General features: G+C 44.2%; 1 protein-coding gene across 3 annotated transcripts in view; it reads left to right on the top strand.

Annotated features, from left to right (window-relative positions):
* The window catches only part of LOC137524266 (uncharacterized), a 168,802-nt gene that overhangs the window by 103,589 nt on the left and 43,257 nt on the right, over positions 1 to 21,956 (top strand). The window contains exon 2 of one of the 3 annotated variants that reach the window (XM_068243937.1): positions 18,810 to 18,935. The exons of the other annotated variants lie outside the window; for them this stretch is intronic. The gene's annotated coding sequence lies outside the window, so the exon portion shown is untranslated. The remainder of the gene's footprint in view (positions 1 to 18,809; positions 18,936 to 21,956) is intronic. 3 annotated transcript variants of the gene reach the window in all.

Genomic DNA, 21,956 nt, shown 5'->3' with positions numbered 1-21,956 from the left:
ACTCCAATCTACCAAAAAGAGTAAACAGAGTTCATGAGATGAGAACCATAAAGCAACGAGATCAATTACGGTATATATTGATCAATTTCAAGTGTACAGAGTACAAGCCGCAGGGCGAATCCCAAATCATTAATAAGAATTGATTTGTTTGTATTTCGATTTCAGGAGTTTGGCAATATGGGCTCGAGACAGCTGCAGTGCTGGCAGCAACGATGGAGAGGTCAGTTGGATAAGCGAAAGGTTCCAGATGCCAATCTAAGTTTGGAGAAACACGAGATTCCTGAAATTGGAAAGAGACTAAAACACGAGATTCCTGAGATTGGAAAGAGACTAAAACACGAGATTCCTGAGATCGGAAAACGTCTAAAAAAACTGATTGAGCAAAGCATAGTGCAAATTGCTAATGTTTTTCTTTCCCAAGGTGGTGCTTTTATAATGAAGAGTACCGTGCTGATGGTGATCCTAGGTTGCCATTTCGTCCTAGGAGAACGAAGAGAGGACATTCTCATGTATAATAAGGGGGGAAGAGGTCCAATCAGGACAGTTGGGGACATATTTTGTCAGGGAGATGCTAGAAGATCCTGTACAACTGAGATTGGACAAGGGGAGGTATATCGATTTTTCTGGAGAAGGATCTTTTGCATGGCAGCTTCGAGATGTTTGGGTGAACAAATGGAAACAGTGCAACATTCCTTTAGGCACCGCCACTTCCTTAGTTCCCACCTCAACACATGTCTTACACCAGGACCTGAGAGGTCAACCTTTTTTGGTGCTAGACGGGGAGGTGAAACCAGTAGAGTTGTCCTCATGCGGGCAATTCTTGCAGAAGTACCTGCGTTGGCCGGGGCAAGTCAAATTTAGTGAAGAAGCCTGCGGGCTCAATAATGCAGAATGCGAGGCTACCATTCAAAAGATCCACCCTGAAGCCCAACCGATAGTTCCGGTGGCTGAAGGAAAGGTTTGGTTTTTTAACATAAGGTCTAATGATACATTCAAGGTATATTCTCATAATTGTTCCGATAAGGGGGATTTTCCAAGGGGAACATATTGTGGGAGCGGAGATCCCAAATGGATCCAGTCATCCAAGTTTGATGACGTTAGTTCTCAAATTGTGAAGAGAACTCTAAAGTTCAAAGTTTCACGGGTAGTTCCCGTCCTGAAAGAGAACACGACATGGGACAAAGGGGAACAGGGTTTGATCCAAGACGACCACATTTTGTTACAAAGGTTAAACAAACAGTACACTAAGTTAGAGGTAAGATTTCACCATGATACAGGTGATCTTAACGAGGTAGAACACAAAAATGAGCAGGTGAGTGCCAGTCTGACCTGGTGGACAAAGGTTCCGGTGATGTTCAAGGGACACTCGGACTGGGCCTCTGCAGTTCCAAAGTTCTTTCTACACCCACTGGTCGTCTGGATGGGGATGACAACTTTAGGCATCATTATCCAGGTGAGGTTGCGTGTTAAAATTACGTAAAACAAATTAACCTGGTCCAGAGATTGGTGCCTCATAAACAATCTCATGAACCGATATTGTCAAATTAAGGGATATACAGGGTTACGGGTATAGGTTTAGTAGTACCGGTGATGGAGTTGATTGTATAAAGGCGCTCTTTTAGAAGGCACTTGGCACTGCTCCATTGAGTAACAAACAAACGAGTTTCACTTTTCTGTGGTCATGCAAGTTTGTGAGTGATACGTAAGTGACGCAAATGCTGAGCATGTGGTATAGAGGGACTTAGAAGTAGGGCCTCCCCAGAGAGCCTGGTTACAGGAAGACCAAGAGGTCTTGCTTTCTCTCTTCCAGGGGTAACCGCCTAGAGCAGAGAAGTTGTGTGAGCACGAACATCGAAAAGTGAAACATAAAGGAAAGAAACCAGGTACGGTTAGGTTCAGAAGTGGGGATCTGCGGATCAAGCCTTTTTAGGGGGGATTGTTATAATTAAGTAGGCCTCAGTTATTTGGACTGAGTTAGTCAAAAAGGTTTGGAGTGCAGATCGGCCCTTTAAGGGGATTTTCTCTGAGAGAGAAAATCTGCAGTTCTGTCAGCAGAACTAGAACATACCAAGAAGCTGTTCTAGTACAAGGCCGCAGGTCTCCCTGACCTGGGCATGTACCGCCACTAGAACAATAAACAGCCATGTTTTGTAAATATTCACATTCCTGTATGTATGTCAAATGCCTCATTGATTATTAATCAAGTAGGTGGGTATGATGACACCACGAGTGGGTCCACCAATAGTCTGATTTAGGGGGTGGCGAAGATGATGTCATATTTAACTCTTTCCTAGTCCGTATTAAAGGCTGAGGGAGCTATGGGAGCTCATTCTGCTCTTTACTTTCGCATTAGCTCGCAAGGCTGACTGGGACCTCTAAGCATGTTCTTCCTTTCTGTAATCTGATATAATGTATGCTGTACATAGGTAGTCTAGTGTAACATAGAGTAGATATAAGAATACCTGACTAACTACCACAGGGGGTTAGGCAAGAGCGGTAACGCCAAGAAACATGAAGATCTGCTTTGCTTGCTAGGATAAGATGAACTGTATCTATCTGTATATCTGTTTTCTGAATAAACTCCGTAAACAGTGAAGAAGCCTGAGAAAAGTCTATCTCCTGCTTGCTGTGTGAAGAGTCATGTTTGCAAACTCCTGCTGATGAGTTTGCTGGTGCCGGAGCAAAAGGTGGATATTACAGTCTACGTGCTCTGGTGCCCATGTGGCCTGGAGTACGTGGGCCGCACCACCAGGGCGTTACATAAAAGAATAGGGGAGCATTTCTATAATATAGCTAGGGGGTTTGAGTCCCATAGTGTGTCGAGTCACTTTAAGAGTTTTCACAACCGGGACCCCTCTCTGCTAAAATTCATGGGGGTTGAAAAGTGGGTTCCAAAGTGGAGGGGTTCGAGCAAACAGAGGGACATCTCGAGGGCAGAGGGCAGATGGATCCATAATCTGAAATCATTGGCACCTACGGGGTTAAATATTAAATTTGACTTAAACTGCTTCATTGTGGATGATTAAGTAATGGTAATATTGGGAATGGCCACTTGATGGCAGTAGGAGAGTAGAAGCACTGATTGTATGAATATAAGGGTCTCCGCAATGTCATTTGAATCTGGGTTAATTTTAACTTCTATTTTAATGTATCTTAACCCTATACCTTTATTATTATTGAAAGGTTAAAGTAGGTGTTATATTTAGATAAGGTTTTATATGGAGGAAGTAGCAGCCAATGTTTACATTGTAGCGCTGTGCGGCGGATGATGGGGGCAAGGCTGATCGGCATGACAACGGGGGGCGGGTACAACGAGGAGGAGGTATATCTTACGGCTGGCGTACTGGCACGCTAGCCCCTGATGAGTCCTGGTGACGAAACGCGTAGAGCGGAGCCAGTACGCCTGTCGTAGGTCACGTGGGTCGGAGTGCGGAAGTCTGGAGTCTCGGGAGCCTGAACAGCGGGACGCCGCAGAGAGGCCATTGACGCATCTGAAGCTGGAGAGACTTGCCGCTATGACACGCTATTCCATCCCTAAAGGGAGTCTGTAAGTTACCCAAGTGCGCGAGAGGCGCAGTGTGTACTCAGTTTGGATTGACATGCTGCGCGATGATATTGTTTTATTGTTATTTTTACATTGGAACTGGATATGATCACTGATGTCCTGAGTGATACATATTTGTGAATGCGAGATTGCCACCTGAATCACGGTGGTCTACATCTGGTGAGCCTTTTTGACCTCTAGGGTAGTGGGGATCACGTGTGGACACTGTTATCACTCACACCCGCACCGTGGAGTATTGATGATTATTGAATGGTTATACAGTATCACACTATGTGGAGATGTTGTTCTAGGTTTCTGGAGGAGCGCGCAGTGGAGTGCATAGCACCAGAAGGACTTTGACTATTTTACAGGAGGAACCACAGCACACTCAGTGGACTTTGTGTGACATTTATGGTGATATTCATGTCAATTTGAATGATTTGTGTTTTGCACTGTTAGGGAATTGATCAGTACTAGGCAGCGCAGCAACTTTAAAAGTGAGTGTAAACAGCAGGGTTGCTCATCAGGACTCTCGTGATCATGGGTTACCCGTGATAACGAGCAATTTTGACTTTGAATTCGGGAAAAATCGAATGTGACTAGGGTTGCCAGGTGTCCGGTTTTACACCGGACAGTCCGGTTTTTGTGCGCTGTGTCCGGTGCAAAAAGGCATGCTAAACCGGACAATTAAGTTGTCCGGTTTAGAGCCCCCCTACCCCCCCCCCCCGCAGCGCAGGAGTAGAACAGCGCAGCAGAGAGAGAGCTGGGAGCAGCGGTGGAGAAGGGGGGCAATCTCCCCCCCCTTCCCTCACCTTAGGGTGCTCTCTCTCCCCCGCTGTCTCCTCCAGGATGATGTGCAGGCTGGCGAGTGGCTGCAGGCGGAACTTACCTCTGTGTCGCTCCAGCGCCGGAAGTTCGAGTCCCGCAGCCGCTGAGATTCGACTCAAAAAAGATCCGGATCAAAGATCCGAATCATTCATGAGCCGGACAACACTAATCAGTCTGAATAGTGTTGTCCGGCTCATGAATGATTCAAATCTTTGATCCGGATCTTTTTTGAGTCGAATCTCAGCGGCTGCGGGACCCGAACTTTCGGCGCCTGCGACACAGAGGTAAGTTCCGCCCGCAGCCACCCGCCAGCCTGCACATCATATTGGAGGAGACAGCGGGGGAGAGAGAGCACCCTAAGGTGAGGGAAAGGGGGGGGAGATTGCCCCCCTTCTCCACCGCTGCTCCCAGCTCTCTCTCTGCTGCACTGTTCTCCTCCTGCGGGGGGGGGGGGGGGGGGCGGGGCGGGGGGCACCTGGCTACCTAACCTATTCTGGGCACATATAGCCCCTGGCTACCTATTCCGGGCACATATACCCCCTGGCTACCTATTCTGGGCACATATAGCCCCTGGCTACCTATTCTGGGCACATATACCCCCTGGCTACCTATTCCGGGCACATATAGCCCCTGGCTACCTATTCCGGGCACATATAGCCCCTGGCTACCTATTCTGGGCACATATAGCCCCTGGCTACCTATTCTGGGCACATATAGCCCCTGGCTACCTATTCTGGGCACATATAGCTCCTGGCTACCTATTCTGGGCACATATACCCCCTGGCTACCTATTCTGGGCACATATACCCCCTGGCTACATATACTGGGACATATATACCCCTGCCTACGTATACTGGGACATTTACACCCCTGCCTACATATACTGGGACATATATACCCCCTGGCTACATATACTGGGCACATATATCCCTGGCTACATATACTGGGAACACTGGCTGTTTGTCATTATGTGCATTTAGTGGTGAAAAGCTGTCTCTTTTGTGCATTTACTGGTGAAAAGCTGTCTCTTATTATGTGCATTTACTGGTGAAAAGCTGTGTCTTATTATGTGCATTTACTGGTGAAAAGCTGTCTCTTGTGCATTTACTGGGGAAAAGCTGTCTCTTATTATGTGCATTTACTGGCGAAAAGGTGTCTCTTATAATGTGCATCTACTGGTGAAAAGCTGTCTCTTATGTGCAGTTACTGGTGAAAAACTGTCTCTTATGTGCACTGGACCAGTACTACTGGTGAGGACAGTTAGTGACATGGCTATGTACTCTGTAATGTGCTGCAGAAGATGTCAGTGCGATATAAATACTATAAATTTTTTTTTAAAAAAGCCCATTGCTTAGCCCCACTCTACATAAAAGTGCGCTTCTGACTCCTCCCCTAACTCCACCCCTAACTCCACCCCCTGTCCGGTTTTCTCCATCAGCCGACCTGGCAACCCTAAATGTGACCAATGCAGATCACGGCATTTGAATTCGCATTTGTTCATGATTAACGCAAATTCGGCCGTGGTCATGGCTTAAATTCGCGATCACGAATTCGCATTGCACACGGGCGGTAACCATTAGTTGACGTTGTTGGGCCAATCAGAGGGCCCCAATCCGCTGCACTACCAATCAATCAGAGGAGGGGAGCCTGGGCCTTACCTCCTCTATATAAGGTGGCAGGCATTTTAGGGAGTCGTCCTTGCTTGTGATTTGTGGTACTGAGAGCATCTCCAGTGCTGCTGTGTGTCTTAGCAAGGTCTTTTTACTGTGAAAACAGAGAGTTTTGCATCCTAACCACATTATTAACACATATATTATATTGCTGTATAAATAGCTAGTGATTTGAATGTTATAGTTTTCAGTCAGCAAGTGTATATACTGTATACTGTGTTGCTAGGCTACTAATCCACTGTCACAGTAGCCCTCAGTGGCTGACCGCACTTAGCCTTCTAAACGGTGCCAGCGCACAGATCGTGCGAACTCTGGTCGCAGTCAATGCGCAGGAACCGTTAAGAATTAGCCGCAGACAACTCAGAAGGGAGCCTGTGAGACACGGGTGATTACAACGTCACCTACTGGTTCAGAGTAAACTGCCACCACCGCGGTTACTATGGGACCGTGGGGCCCACTAACTGACTGACTAATCCTGCGAATAAAACGGTTAAACACACGATAAACGGTTAAACTCGCTCCAGTTCGCATCAAACGATCTACACCACTTCACCATGCACGGTGGTTTGACAGCTCACTAAAGGACCTAAAGAAAGAAGTGCGCAGACTAGAAAGGAAGTGGCGAAAATCTCAGAATTCAAAAGATAAACACACCCTTGTCTCTCACCGGGAAAGCTACCAAAATGCGATCACCAAGAAAAAATCCTCCTACCTATCACAGGAGATCGCAAAGGCCGCCAACAGACCAGCCCAACTATTCCGCACAGTTGATAGACTATGTAATCCATCCTGTCTAAAACCCACTATAACTCCCTCAAAGGAGCTATGTGAGAAATTTGCCTGCTACTTTGCTGACAAAGTATCTTCTATTCGGTCTCTCATTCAGTCCACAGCACCCAAGACTCATGCAACTAATGGAAATAGCTGCAAAAACAACCTAACACCCTGGACTGATTTCAAAAGTATTAGTGAGGAAGAGATCTCAGACACCCTCTGTCGTCTCCACCAGACAACCTGCGACCTGGACCCTGGACCAACTAAACATATGCTGAAATGCCCTGACCTGCTTGGTCCAGCATTTCACAAAATAGTAAATTGCTCTCTGCAAGCAGGGAGGTTTCCTACCTCTCTAAAAGAAGGAATCATCAAGCCCCTTCTCAAAAAACCTTCCATGGATCCAGATGCTATGAGCAGCTACAGACCTGTCTCCAACCTCCCCTTCTTAGGTAAAGTTATTGAAAAGGCTGTCTATCTGCAACTTGAAACCAGGCTGTCAGTAAACAACATCCTGGACCCTCTACAATCTGGCTTTAAGAAACACCACAGCTGTGAAACAGCCCTCATCCAAGTCTGCAACGATCTGCTCATGGCAAGGGACAGAGGGGAATGCTCCATCCTAATCCTGTTGGATCTCTCAGCTGCTTTTGATACAGTTGACCATGAAATCCTGCTTAACAGACTGCAGGAGTACTGTGGCATCAGTGGATCAGTCCTCCAGTGGTTCAGATCATTCCTGACTGACAGAACACAGAGAGTATCCCTAGGACCTATAATGTCCAAACCTGCACCTCTACAATTCGGAGTGCCACAAGGATCAATCCTATCCCCTCTGCTGTTTGCAATCTACATGTTGCCACTCGGTACACTTATCCAACGACATGGCCTGACGTACCACTGCTACGCCGATGACACACAGCTATACCTGTCCTTCAAACCTGGTGGAACAGACCCTACCCCAAAAATAAACTCTTGCTTAGCTGAGCTTCAGGCATGGATGAATGATAACTGGTTGAAACTGAATGCTGACAAAACTGAGGTCCTGTTTGTCCAAAGCCAGTGCTCGCCATCAAAACAGCTCTATCCTAAAGCAACACCAATCAGGATTGGGAATTCAGACATAAACAGCTCCAACCTTGTGCGCAGCCTTGGCGTACTAATCGATGGGGAATTGAGTTTCAGAAACCAAATTTCATCTGTAGTTAAATCTTCCTTCTTTCATCTGAAGAACATTGCAAAGATTAAACATCTGATTCCCCCAGAGGATCTTCAAACCCTAGTCCACGCCTTCATCACATCACGGCTGGACTACTGCAATGCCCTTTATGCTGGCCTCCCCAAAAAAGACTTGCGTCGCCTGCAATTAGTGCAGAATGCTGCTGCCAGATTGCTAACAAACCAGCCTCGCCACTGTCACATTACACCGATCCTTCGCTCACTGCACTGGCTACCAGTAGAATGGAGAATACTCTTCAAGATTGGACTGCTGACATTCAAATCCCTGCACAATCTGGGCCCTGGATACATGAAGGACTTGCTGAAGCTGCACCACACCTCTCACAACCTCAGATCAGCAAGTTCTATAAACTTGGTCACTCCCAGAGTGCACCTCAAAAAATCTGGAGACAGAGCCTTCTGTCATGCTGCCCCTACTCTTTGGAACTCCCTACCACACCCAGTAAAGACAGCACCATCCCTGGAGCTATTCAAATCCAGACTGAAAAGCCACCTGTTTAGCCTGGCATTTCCAGATTTATAAAATTCTTCCCCTGTACCACGATGGTCGGAGCCATGCTTATGCGCTTTGAGTCCCACGGGAGAAAAGCGCTTTACAAATGTTATTTGTTGTTGTTGTTGTAATCCTACTAATATAATAAATGGGAAAGTTCGGATGTTTGGATGTTTGTTACTCGATCACGCAAAAACGGCTGAACGGATTTGAATGAAATTTGGCACACACATAGTACATTACCTGGAATAAAGTATAGGATACTTTTTATTCCCATAACCAAAAATAGACAAATAAAAATTTCACTGGAAAATGTAAACTGCAGCCACTCTTACACTGTTACACTGGAGGTGTGTTTAGCTTCTAAGGGTAGAATGGTTAATATGCATATGTTCAGCAGTGATGCACTGGGAGACATCTCAAGCTCACTCCAACCTGAATTATCGCAAATTCTTTCTGTTTTAAGAAAGTAAACTTTTGTTTTTCTTAACATCTTAGTAAGGGGGCTTTTAGGACCATTGTAGTCCCTTACACACTCCAATGAGTTCTGGGTCACCATGAGCTTGCTGGTTAGTCTGTACCTCTCGGTGTTACAAGCCCTACTGCATAGAGCCAAATTAATCCATGCCATACACTGATGAGGATCAAACAATCCAAAACAGTCTGTATGCATGTTGGATTGTTATGGCTCTGTACAAATTAACAAGCTGACACATCATTGCATTCCAGTGGTTCTGGAGGTGTGTTTAGCTTCTAAGGGTAACAATGGTTAATTTGCGTATATTCAGCAGTGATGCACTGGGAGACATCTCAAGCTCACTCCAACCTGAATTATTGCAAATTCTTTCTGTTTTAAGAAAGCAAACTCTTGTTTTTCTTACACTGTTAATGTTAGGGATCTCAAACTTTGCACAGTTGGCCATTGGGTGACTAGGATTATTATTCAGAAAAGTGGTTGGAGCCTATAAAAACCAATCAACATTCACCTATTGATTTTCAAGGGTAATATTTACATTTCTGCTATTCTTGCACTGTTAATGGCACAAGCCTCAAACCTGGTATAGTTGATCATTGGGTGACTGGGTTCAATTTCAGAAAGGGGGTGGAGCCACAAATAGCCAATCAGATTTGTTTCATTCCAATGCAAATTATTGTTGCCAAACACCGCAAAGCTCACAAACTTGGTAATTGAGTAATTGATTAATTATGTGTTAGGGTTAGGAAAGTGGGCACAGCCAACACCAGCCAAATACATAAGCGGACAACGCAGGGTCATAAGTGGGCGGAGACAAATACAAATTTTACTGGGAAAATGTAAACAGCAGCCATTCTTACACTGTTAATGGTAGGGTTCTCAAACTTTGCACAGTTGGTTACTGGGTGACTGGGGTTAATATTCAGAAAAGTGGGTGGAGCCTACAAAAAACAATCAAAAATTACCTATTGATTTTTCAGGGGAATATTTCATTGCTGCCATTCTTGCACTGTTAATGGCACAAGCCTCAAACCTGGTACAGTTGATCATTGCGTGACTGGGGTTTAAATTTATATAAGGGGGTGGAGCCCCAAACAGCCAATCTGATTTGTTTCATTTTAATGCAAGTTATTGATGCCAAAGAACGCAAAGCTCACAAACTTGGTCATTGAGTAATTGAATAATTGTGTGTTAGGGTTAGGAAAAGTGGGTGCAGCCAGCACCAGCCAAATACATAATCGGGCAATGCCGGGTCATCAGTGGGCGGAGACAAACACAAATTTCACTGAGAAAATGTAAACTGCAGCAATTCTTACACTATTAATTGTAGGGTTCTCAAACTTTGCACAGTTGGTCACTGGGTGACTGAGATTAATATTCAGAAAAGTGGGTGGAGCCTACAAAAGCCAATCAAAATCCATCTATTAATCTTTAAGGGGAATATTTAATTGATGCCATTCTTGCACTGTTAATCACCTGTACCTGGTACAGTTGGCCATTGGGTGATTGGGGTTCAAATTCAGAAAAGGGGTGGAGCCACAGCCAATCAGATTTATTTTATTTCAATGCAAATTATTGATGCCAAAGACCGCAAAGCACACGTCTGAGAGAACGGGGATACCCACATAGAGTACTTAGAAGAAGTTTGAAAAAAGCATGGAATAGAGATCGAAATACCCTCCTTACCTATGGGAAGAGGGATGGATCAAACATCCAAAACAGAGAAAGGATTATTACCCAATATGGGTCACATTGGGAAGCAGTGCGAGACTCCCTTCAAAAAGCTTGGCCTATCCTTATGGCATCCCCTGATATTGCAGAGATCGTGGGGCCTACCCCCACAATGACAGCAAGAAGAGCAAAAAACTTAAAGGACCAATTGGTGTCCTCTGAATTTAAAGATACAAAACGAAGTGAAGAGAGAAAAACATGGTTAGCAGCCACCCCACCCCCAAATGGTATGCACAAATGTGGGAGATGCAAGGTGTGCCCCTTTGTGCATAAAACTAAAACTTTCTGGGACACTAAATGTAAAAGGGAATATAAAATTGGGGATTTTATGAATTGCGAGACCACGGGGGTAGTGTACATGGTGACCTGCCCCTGTGGCCTGCATTATATTGGTATGACAACTCGAGCATTCAAAACGAGAATCTTGGAACACATATCAAATGTAGGTAATAAAAATGAAGAATGTAAGGGCCCTTTAAGAGAACATTACCAACAAATGCATGGAGGAAAATTCAAGGGTAGCCTGGTTAAAGTTCTGTCCTCAGTGGCAAAAGGAGCAAGAAAGGTCAATGTGGAGAGAGAGCTCTTGCGCCTTGAGACCATGTGGATCTATAGGTTGGGGACCTTGACACCACATGGCCTCAATTCAGAAATCGATTTCTCTGTATATTTGGAGCCATATGGCTAGTACACATGACACCATAGGGAATGTCTTCAGAGCTGTATATTGCTGTAGCTGTACCCATGCCTATAAAGAGAGGTCCCTCCTGGGTGGCTTAGTGCTGCCTGTGTGATTCAGATAGTTGTGAAAACTGAACGAAAATGAAAAGAGGGACCTCCCTCTACCTGGGATGTGTATGGCCGTTTAAGAGAGGAAGTGACATTGGAGTTGGGAAATCTATATGCATGTGGAATGGATGTGTGCATGTCCGCATAATAGCGGAAAGCCACCTGTTTATATATATATATTTTTTATATATTTGTTTTGATTTGTTTTGAAAAAGGTTCCCTTACTCAGTCGCTTGCCATGTATGGATCTTAAACTTATAAGCCAGCAATGCTTTTATAAACAACTACAAACTGGTCGCCAGGAACAGCTCTATACATATTTCTCTCGTCTTTTTGAAACTATGGAAAGCTAAACATAGAGTAAAACACGGTTGCGTGAGGTGTGGGCAAAGTTTCCAGGAAGTAAGATGGCGCCTGTGGAAATGTCAGGTGACTGAAGCTTTTTTGAATAAATAGGGAGCAACCACCCCCCCGTATTCTAAGCCACACCCTGAGGAAGGCCATTGGCCGAAACATGTCAGGTGGGAGGAGCTACATGAGGCCGGCCTCACCCATCATCTCGATCTCCACGCTACTCCGAGTGTGATCCCCGCTGGTGCACTGATGTGACGGCACGCACGGGTAGATCTACTTCACGAGTCACCACCAACCGCCATCACCCACAGGAGCACACTGCAGTGTGGACAGCCCGGGAAGAGAGGTATTGTATACCCACAACAGGAATACGGTGACTCCTTAAGCAGGGTCCCCCTGCCAAATGGACTTCCTGACGCTACATATGCACGCTATGCTTATCTAACCAGAGCTTTCCTGTGGAATGGACTGTCTGATGCTGCCTATGCATGCTATACTTACCTAATGCTACGCTGAAACTATTGGCTGCTGCTTATTCAAGTCTACTACTAGGGCTGCTGTGCTGAATGCACGAGATTTGAAATTGGCTGTGGTTAATACTGGACTATATCCTCTGCACACATTAGTGCTATTACTAGCCAAGGACTGCAGTTATTGCTAACCAGTACCCTCCAACTTGGAGATAGTGTGTCCCCCCTATTGGTTTTTTAAGCTTGGTTTTTCTTCAAAAGCTAGTAGGTTATTGGCCAGCACGTGCAATTATCTAGAAGCCCATTAATGCATGCGTGGCGCCCTGTGGAATGAATGGCATGGATGTGTGTATAGAGTGGATACTGAGATGAGGGTATGCTGTGCAAATCTCTGATGCTCGCTAAGTTTTTAATGGTTTTATATTTTATGTAGTGAAGCTGTCACATTCTTCGATTGCTCTATTCACAATAAAGTACAAATTTTGATATTGGCAAATGAGGCCTGTGTTGAACTTTCTATAGGTGGTTGTAGGAATTTAAAGACCGCAAAGCTCACAAACTTGGTCATTAACCCATTCACGTTCCGTTGTTTTCACTTGAGAAATGTTCACCTCCCATTCATTAGCCTATAACTTTATCACTACTTATCACAATGAACTGATCTATATCTTGTTTTTTCCACCACCAATTAGGCTTTCTTTGGGAGGTACATTTTGCTAAGAGCCACTTTACTGTAAATGCATTTTAACAGGAAGAATAAGAAAAAAACTGAAAAAAATCATTATTTCTCAGTTTTCAGCCATTATAGTTTTAAAATAATACATGCCTCCATAATTAAATCTCACGTATTGTATTTGCCCATATGTCCCGGTTATTACACCATTAAAATTATGTCCCTATCACAATGTATGGCGACAATATTTTATTTGGAAATAAAGGTGCATTTTTTCCGTTTTGCATCTATCACTATTTACAAGTTTAAAATAAAAAAAATATATAAAAATATATCATCTTTACATTGATATTTAAAAAGTTTAGACCCTTAGGTAAATATTTACATGTTTTTTTTTTATTGTAATGTTTTTTTTGTTTTTTTATATTAAACATTTTATTTGGGTAGTTTTGGGAGGGTGGGATGTAAACTACAGGTTTATAATGTAAATGTGTGTTGCTTTTATTTTTTTTTACTTTTAGTTGTAGTTTTACTTTTTGGCCACAAGATGGCGGCCATGAGTTTGTTTACATGATGCCACTCTAAGCGTAACATACGCTTAGAGCGACGCATTGGGGAGGTAACAGCCAGAAAAGGTGCAGCTTCCGAGAGAAGCTGTCGCTTTTTCAGCGGGGGAGAGGAATCAGTGATCGGGCACCATAGCCCGATTCACTGATTGCCTGGCTAACGAACCGCGGGCCGGGAGCGCGCGTGCACGGGCGCGATCGGCGGCGGGAGCTTGCGGCAGCGCGCATGGTTCCTGGACGTAATTTTTACGTCCAGGAACCAAAATAGGTTAAGTAATTTTGTGTTAGGGTTAGAAAAAGTTGGCGGAGCCAGCACCAGCCAAATACATACCTGGGCAATGCCGAGTCTTCAGTGGGTGGAGACAAACACAAATTTCACTGGGAAAATGTAAACTGCAGCCATTCTTACACTATTAATTGTAGGGTTCTAAAACTTTGCACAGTTAGTCACTGGGTGACTGGGATTAATATTCAGAAAAGTGGGTGGAGCCTACAAAAAACAATCACAATTCACCTATTAATTTTCAAGGCAAATATTTAATTGCTGCCATTTTTGCACTGTACTGCACTGCACAAGCCTTAAACCAGGTACAGTTGATCATTGGGTGACTGGGGTTAAATATTTAGAAAAGGGGTGGGGCCACAAACAGCGAATCAGATGTGTTTCATTTCAATGAAAATTATTCATGCCAAAGACCACAAATCTCACAAACTTGGTCATTGACTATTGACAATTGTGTTTTAGGGTTAGAAAAAGTGGCCACAGCCAACAGCAGCCAAACACATACCCGGGAAACATTAGGACATCAGTGGGTGATGTAAACTGAAGCCATTCTTACACTGTCTGTCAATGGCAGGGTTCTTAAACTTTGCACAGTTGGTCACTGGGTGACTGGGTGTAAGGAAACGCGGAAAAGCCGCCGTCTCTCAAGGTGAGGCGGCTGTTTCCGCGTCCAGCAGGGCGTCACAAAAACCGCCGCATGCCGCTTAGGCAGAGCGGTGGAATCCGCATTGGGAACGGCGGAATCCGCATTGAAAACGGTGGAATCTGCATTGGAAGCGGCCCCCACATGTGGTGCTCAAGATACATTGCAAGACAGTTCTGGTGTGGCTGGGACTGATAGTCCACCAGGATTCAGAGTGACGCGCGCGCGCACAGAGACAGAGCTTATATAACAGCCAGAAGTAGTCTGGTCAGCTGACATTTTCCACAACTTTCGTTGGTCCAGCAATTAGGGAGGTCCTGGAAAGGTCCTTGAGTATACTGGTACATACTGCTGGCTGTTCTCTTGTTCCTTGTCTGGCGTGCGATCACATACGTGGGAGCACTCAGATCCGTAGTCAGATCCGCAAGTGTGCCGGGACAAGCTGGAGCTGTAATCCTACACTTAGCTAGATTCTGTTGATAGCTAAAGTACTAGTTTGATTGTGATTATCTGTTATGACCCTTTGCCTGTCTCGACTATCCTCCTGAACTCTGATCTTGTACCTCGATATCTCTGATACTCTGTTGCCGAACGCCGGCTCGTCCTAGACCCTGCTTCTGTCTCCTGATTTTGTACCTTGATATATCTGATACCCTGTTGCCAAACCTTGCCTGTACTTCGACTCTGCTTTTGCCTCCTGATCTTGTACCTTATCTGTCCATGTGTATCGACCTGGCTTGTCCGACCTCGAGAACCGACCTCACTATTGGAGGCGGTTTCCCGTCCTGTCAGTGGCATCTCCTCCTGAGTGTCACTTTCAGACTAACCTTCCTACTATCAGTCTGACTCCTCCCGTCTTGGAGAGACCAGATCTGCGGAAGGAATCAGCGCAGTACTTCCTACTGTGCTGAGGCTTGTTACTGTTACACTCTACTCAGGTGAACAGAGGTTAGCTAGTATATTGGATTATCGGTGAGACTGCAGATCACTTATAATCTGGTATACGTCTGTATTCCCCGTGATACTGCAGATCACCGGTAATCAGACCTCTCTGTGCTTCACCGATCGTTACACTGGGATTAATATTCAGAAAAGTCGGTGGAGCCTACAAAAGCTAATCAAAATTCACCTATTGATTTTCAAAGGAGTGGAGCCACAGCCAATTAGATTTATTTCATTTCAATGCCAATTATTGATGCCAAAGACCGCAAAGCTCACAAACTAGGTCATCAATGAGTAATTGTGTGTTAGGATTAGAAAAAGTGGACAGAGCTAACACTAGCCAATTACATACCCGGGCAACGCCGGGCGACCAGCTAGTATATAATAAAAAGCAGTTTGAATAAAATGCAATGACAGCTTTCAGGGCCAGATAAACTACACTTTGAAAACTTGTAATTTATAAACAGACAATATTACTTATGTACAAAAGCAAATATGATAACTGTATAAGTAATAAAAAGTAGGAAAACACATTTTTATTGAATGTTATGTCGGAGTTTCAGACCACTTTAACAACTGTCATCAAGGGGACTTGTCGGGTGGTGAGTACGTAGCTTTACACATTCTTTGATACATTTTCAAAGGATCTGATTCGAAGAGGCCAGGGGCCAACAAACACATTCCTTGACACATTCCTTTCCCATATCCAGGCAGGGGAAGATAAAACCCAATGCCCTATAATTAACCTTGGAATAACTACTATGAATGTCACTATATTAATCAGTGTTAATTGGACTTTCCATAGATGCTAGCCATGTCAAAATTATCAGATGTGCATTGAACCTAACCTCAAGGTGTTTGAGCCAAAAAGCTTCTGCCTACCACCTTCTGTGACAAAGATATGGTTTTCTCTGAAATGAAATATGATAATTCATATGTGTTTAGTCTCTGAGTAAAGCAGAGAACGCCAGGAACACGCATGTATCATTCTCTGCGTGTTCTGATCAACTGACGCCGTGATATGATCATTTCAGATATATTTTATATTTCTTTCTGCCTCTCATGACAGGGGATTGAGCTGGATCATGTGGCAGATACTGACCATCTCCCATTACCATCTCCACCTTCCAGTGGAGAAAGAGTTAATACTACTGGACACACAAGCTATCAGAAAGTCCCAGCCAGCCTATCCATTTTACAATCAAGTAGTAGCAGTAGGGTATTGTACTGTGTTAGCCACCAGTAAAAGCAAGAAGTTTTAAATCAGGATGATACCATTTATTGGCTAACTACAAATGAATAAGAATAAACAAGCTTTCGGCCTTGCAGCCTTCGTCAGGTTAACAGGATGTAAACCTGACGAAGGCTGAAAGGCCGAAAGCTTGTTTATTCTTATTCATTTGTAGTTAGCCAATAAATGGTATCATCCTGATTTAAAACTTCTTGCTTTTACCATCAAGGATTTGGATTTACATCTTGGACAAATTACACACAGAACTTTATATCTTCTGTTTGGACCATCGCAAAGGACACAGTAATTTGACAAACAACTCAGACATTATACCCAGTTATTTTGACTTTTATTCCTTTTATGTTTACTGTATCAATCTATTAATTTGCTGTATTCAGTTTACACATTATTTTATTACAAAATAAATTATTAAAAATCATTTGTCTAAATGCTTGTTCTGAAATCTCTGAAAGGAGTCCCATGTTTCCTAAGATAGCAAAATATAACAATATCAATAAAAATGGTTATGGTAATGTTATCTCTAGAAAGGTTGTTGAAGTAACCCTTTTTCCAAAAGGACTAGCTAGAGTTAGGTTTGTGTAGTCGCACACTAATGCAAATTGTTGACCGTGACCCAATCTATATATGAGATCTCAGATTGTATTGATTGTACATACAATTTAAATTGTACCATGTGTGGACTCGCCAACCAATCCAAAAGGTTCTCAAATACATTTGCAGCAAAAATCTGCTAGGGGTCTCAATGAAAAGCAGATTATGGTTGCTGAGCTAACTATTCGATAAAGATCAGCTATATCCAACTTATCCTGCTCATCAAGCAACACAACCATTTAATCAATGTGATAAATTATGCAATTGCACAGTGGTATAAGGTGTTATCAAATACAATTATCTTTATTATACAAATTAGTGACTAAAAACAATTTAAAAACAACAGCACAATGGAGCTCCAATTGCACATTGCAATCAATCATGCATACACACACCAATCAGGCTTTCATACAACTGTGACCGGACACTGAGCAATGATTGCCAATTAGGATATAACGCTTTATAGTCAAGCTGCAGTGGGAATCAGCATAGTTCATAATGCAGTCCGGATAAGCATTGGATTGCACATCCATAGACAAATCATTTTACTTGCTGTTCCAGCATCAATTGTTAGGCAAAAGACTAGCCCCTTAAAATAGCACCGTCCAGTCTATATATACACTTGTGTTTGGACGCTAATAATATTTGCTCAGTGTGCACTAACCTCCAGCAGGACAGCGTCCGCTTACTACCTGCAATTGTCCATTAGCTGAGGATACACTTTTGTCCGTGTCACATAGGCCTGTTTTGCGGTGGTATGCAAATAATCCAGCTGGGTTCGTGTCACCGGCCACCTGTCCTGCAGACCGCGGCGATAGCATTTGAGTCCAGCTACCACGCTGTGATTGCCGTGCCGGGCGTGGAGCCCCGACTACCGACGCGTTTCCCACCTACTAGGCGTTTCTTCAGGGTCAATCCAAAATGAATGGTAAACTGTAACAAAGGCAACAGGAATTCTCTTACTGTTGGCAAATCCATGATGTGTACGGAAGTGTATTGCTAAAATACGCTTGCGCGATGCATAAAACTGAGGTGGTCTGTTTAAAAACATGCGCCTAACCATAGACTTACATGACTCCTGGTCTGCCGCACATTGCTGCACGGTAATTTAGGTATGCGCTTGTGCTAGATAGGGTACTTCTAGTACAGCACACCGCTATGTAGGTAATGTGAACTCCTGCATAGACTTTCATTGACCTAGGAGTAGGCTACAGTAAAATGCAGCACCAAACCAAGCCAATTAGAACAGAAGGAATCCGGGCACCAGACCACAGGTAGCAGGACCAACGTAACCTTTATTACATCCTCAAGGAAACGATGACAGACAGCATAGGGAGTGTAGCCTAACTGCCGTTTCATGGGTTATACCCGCTTCCTCAGAGGCATAAAACACACATCGATGTGTTTTGCCCGGATTCTTGCTGCAAGAATAGTTACTGGTTGTCTGTGTACATGTAACAGTTACAGCAGCCTGTGTCATCTCTCATACCAGGAAGTGTATCATAACAAAGCCTGAAGCATGATGAGAGGCTGGGGGGAAGCGCGCAAATACCAGATTCAACTCACTCAGCAAAGGTGAACACGGAAGCCTGAAATCACACGTCTCTGCAGGAAGGAGGTAGGATATTACTTTATTTTTTTGCATGTATGTCATACATTCTGAATGTTATTTGTATGGTCAGTGTACAGGCATGTGAGGGAAGCTGGACGTGCCTGCAAATATCATCGTCCTTCAGAGGTGTGTGTGTGTGTGTGTGTGTGTGTGTGTGTGTGTGTGTGTGTAAAAGTATTTGAATAGTGCATTGTGTGTGTTGGTGTATAGACTTTTGTAAAGTATGTGTTTTATATGTGTGTGCTTGTGTATAGTGTGTGCGGAGCAGAGAAAAATGGTGCACAGCGCCGACCTAATAAAAATGGCGCCGCATTAACTTTCATTATAAAACAATATTTATCGTTTTAAAGGTTAAAAAATGGCGCAGACCTTGTGTGTGTTTTAAATCCTGCTTTTTGTCCTGCCTGAACGTTATTTATCGTTTTAAGCCCTGCTTTGCTGCCGGTTTGAAAATATGTCTGCCCGCCGATTTCAACATTTAATAGCAAAGCTCCCTTAAAAGCTAGAAACACCAAATTTACAGGTTATGTTAAGAAGAACAGTGGGAACAAGAAGAAAACTTTTTTTTTTAAAAAAAAGACCTTTTAAAAAGGAAAAAAGTTACATTTAAATACAGTAAATGACAGTTAATGAAGCAAAACTCGCCGACTTGACTTTAGCAGTTAATAGCAAAGCCCCCTTACATCCTAGAAACATTTGCAGGATATGTTAAAAAGATAGTGGGAAAAAATATTATTTTCCGATTTTGTTTTTTATTTTTTTTGTGCTGAGTGTGGGAAAAAAAAAAAAAAAAAATGACGTGGGGTCCCCCCTCCCGAGCCTCTGTAACCCCTTGTCCCCCATGCAGGCTGGGATAGCGAGAATGCGGAGCCCTGGCCGACTGGGGCTTCTTAATGGTGCATGTAACCAGCCCAGTTACAATTTAAACTCGGAATTTACGATGTCTCCCCATCACCAGAATCTGCTTCATGTCATGTTGATATTGATCTTATCAATTTAGCCAGGATGCCTGGGAAAGCTTCCTCAGTAACAGTTGAGGCATCTAATTACATTTATGTTTGCTAAAGAATGTTTATCCTCTGTATGTCAGTGTATATAAGCTGTGTTATTCAGTATTTGTCAGGAACCAGTCCGACGAAGGCTTTTTATAAGCCGAAAGCTCATTGTTTATCCATCTCTAAGTTATCCAATAAATGGTATCATCCTGATTCAAAACTCCTTGCTTTTACTCATGGCTAAAATGGTACAACACTCTACTGCTTTTACAAACAAAAGACATAGCTGCTAACCAGCATGTGATAGGTTGAGGGGAGTTCAGTCTGTGACTCACACAGAGCCTGGAGGGGCATGGAGAGGGTGTGTATAGCTTCTGCCTATAACAGCAGACAGCACATTCCTGCCTGAGCACAACAAAGCCTTCAGAGGAAAGAAGATTAGATTATATAACAGAGATAATACAGCCACTGTGCAAGTAGGAAAGGCTGCATTAAGACAGACCACATCGGAACAGGTATAGGAACTTATAGGATAGAAGAAATAAGGCTGAGAATTTTGTTACAGTCTCTTTAAATAAATATGTCTCTGTTTATATTTTGTAGTAATGCATATGCTGAAGTGACCACGCAGTAGCAGGAAAAAGGGCGCCGGCTGAGAGTGGACGTTGTGGACACCGCCATAGATTTCAATGCATTTATCCCTAATATGGGACCCAAAGCAGAGAAAAGGGCACTGGATAAATAATATTTTCAACATTAGAACATTAAAGTTTTTGAAATATGTTATCGTTTTAGAAACTTGCAACTTTATAGTTTTTGTCATATTATTTTGTGTGTATGTACAGATTATAGGTTATCAAATATGTTATCCTCGCTATCTGTATAAGTGTTTGTGCTTGGTTAGGGTTAGTCACCACCAGGGGGGTGGTTAGGGTTAGGCATCACCAGGGGGGTGGTTAGGGTTAGGCATCACCAGGAGGGGTGGTTAGGGTTAGGCACTACCAGGGGGGTAGTTAGGGTTAGGCACTACCAGGGGGGTGGTTAGGGTTAGGCACTACCAGGGAGGTGGTTAGGGTTAGGCACCACCAGGGGGTGGTTAGGGTTAGGCACCACCAGGGGGGTGGTTAGGGTTAGGCATCACCAGGAGGGGTGGTTAGGGTTAGTCACTACCAGGGGGGTGGTTAGGGTTAGGCACTACCAGGGGGGTGGTTAGGGTTAGGCACCACCAGGGAGGTGGTTAGGGTTAGTCACCACCAGGGGGGTGGTTAGGGTTAGGCACCACCAGGGGGGTGGTTAGGGTTAGGCATCACCAGGAGGGGTGGTTAGGGTTAGGCACTACCAGGGGGGTAGTTAGGGTTAGGCACTACCAGGGGGGTGGTTAGGGTTAGGCACCACCAGGGAGGTGGTTAGGGTTAGGCACCACCAGGGGGTGGTTAGGGTTAGGCATCACCAGGAGGGGTGGTTAGGGTCAGGCACTACCAGGGGGGTGGTTAGGGTTAGGCACTACCAGGGGGGGGGGTTAGTGTTAGGCACCACCAGGAAGGTGGTGAGGGCTAGGCACCACCAGGGGGTGGTTAGGGTTAGGCATCACCAGGAGGGGTGGTTAGGGTTAGGCACTACCAGGGGGGTGGTTAGGGTTAGGCACTACCAGGGGGATGGTTAGGGTTAGGCACTACCAGGGGGGTGGTTAGGGTTAGGCATCACCAGGAGGGGTGGTTAGGGTTAGGCACTACCAGGTAGTGTTGGGCGAACATCTAGATGTTCGGGTTCGGGCCGAACAGGCCGAACATGGCCGCGATGTTCGGGTGTTCGACCCGAACTCCGAACATAATGGAAGTCAATGGGGACCCGAACTTTTGTGGTTTGTAAAGCCTCCTTACATGCTACATACCCCAAATTTACAGGGTATGTGCACCTTGGGAGTGGGTACAAGAGGAAAAAAAAATTTAGCAAAAAGAGCTTATAGTTTTTGAGAAAATCGATTTTAAAGTTTCAAAGGGAAAACTGTCTTTTAAATGCGGGAAATGTCTGT

Source organism: Hyperolius riggenbachi, chromosome 7 (genome assembly GCF_040937935.1).
Source record: "Hyperolius riggenbachi isolate aHypRig1 chromosome 7, aHypRig1.pri, whole genome shotgun sequence".
Lineage (NCBI taxonomy): Eukaryota > Metazoa > Chordata > Amphibia > Anura > Hyperoliidae > Hyperolius > Hyperolius riggenbachi.
Note: the sequence above shows the minus strand (reverse complement) of the source record. Positions and strands in the feature narration are given on the sequence as shown.